Source organism: Dendrobium catenatum, unplaced genomic scaffold, assembly GCF_001605985.2.
Source record: "Dendrobium catenatum unplaced genomic scaffold, ASM160598v2 original_scaffold_159950, whole genome shotgun sequence".
In the NCBI taxonomy this organism is placed as follows: Eukaryota; Viridiplantae; Streptophyta; class Magnoliopsida; order Asparagales; family Orchidaceae; genus Dendrobium; species Dendrobium catenatum.
Genome location: NW_021478376.1, coordinates 1 through 1,266, shown reverse-complemented (window position 1 = coordinate 1,266; position 1,266 = coordinate 1). Strand labels below are relative to the sequence as shown.

Below are 1,266 nucleotides of genomic sequence, written 5' to 3'. Positions count from 1 at the left end.
GTATGGGTGGGCCGGCATGTAATCAAGCAATTTTTTTGTGCTAGAGGCAATGACCAAACAGGATGGGTAAATCTCCTAATCTGTACTTTCTTGTATTGATTCGTCCGCTTGATCTATCCTGTGGAAAAGTACTTGCTAGTTATGCCAAGTCAGCTTTGCCTTAAAAGGTTTTCCTCAAGTGGCAGAGAGACGGGAAGAACCGTCCGGATCGCTGCCTATTTACTGAGTATTTATAAATATTTTCCAAATACTTTGTAAATACGCAACAAATCAACAAATACTGAGAAAATACTCAACGAATACTCACAAAATACTCACAAGATGCTTATTAATACTCATAACTGAGTATTTGCTGAGTATTTAAAAATACGCAGTAAATTCGGACAGTTCTCTCAGTCGGAACTCCACAGAATAATTTCTCATGTGGCCAATGCATTTAGTTCGCACCATCAGACACTCTTTGCGACTACTTCCGTAATGATCTATGTGATTACAGCTTTTATGCTCTAAGATTGAAACATATCTTAAATCATATTAAAACTATTTGATCATTAATCATCCATTGCTCATTTGAACCTCTACTGATATCAAACTTCTTCGTTGCTTTGAGTTCTAACGATACCTTTCTTTTCTTTTCTTGTCGTTGATTGTTCCAATATGCATCCTAAATCACAGAGGAAAGCTGATGAGTAAGTTTTCTTATGCTCAAAGAATGATTTCTTGGGATATTTTTATTGAGATTGTTCATAGATCACATCAATGTTTATTCTTTTTTTGGTTCAGCTATTCACTTGAATTTGATGATGACGAAGAAGATGGCTCCTTGCCTCAAAGGAGTGTGCCATTTTATAGAGTCGTGACTCTACCAGATGGTCATCGTCAGTGAGACAGCGGCCACTATTTATTGTATGTATAATGATTCATTTATTAAGACGTGGGATGGCACTAAATGAAGATGGCCATAAGAAGGGATATAGTCTTATCTTTTCTTGGTATCATTAATCCCACTTTTACATATGTACTAGTTATCACTTGATGAGGTCATTTCTTAACTAAATGAAAATTATTTTTTATTTTCATATTGAACTTCTGTGATATGTTTAAGATGATTATTTTTTTGGTTTGATGAAGGCTTTATTTGGGGCAGCTTTTTTCTTGCTTTTTAAAATGACTTTTTAGTATAAAAATTTTTTGAATTTGAAATTTTTGTACTGGAATGCCGTTTTAAAAGGCAGCACAAAAGCTGTCTGAAACGAAGCCTATGGC

General features: G+C 34.8%; 1 long non-coding RNA gene across 1 annotated transcript; it reads left to right on the top strand.

The window, feature by feature from the left end:
* Positions 1 to 6: 6 nt before the first annotated feature.
* LOC110109862 lies at positions 7 to 1,079 on the top strand. Its single transcript, XR_002304634.2, has 2 exons — positions 7 to 689; positions 784 to 1,079. It is a non-coding gene; the product is annotated as an uncharacterized LOC110109862 (long non-coding RNA).
* Positions 1,080 to 1,266: the final 187 nt, after the last annotated feature.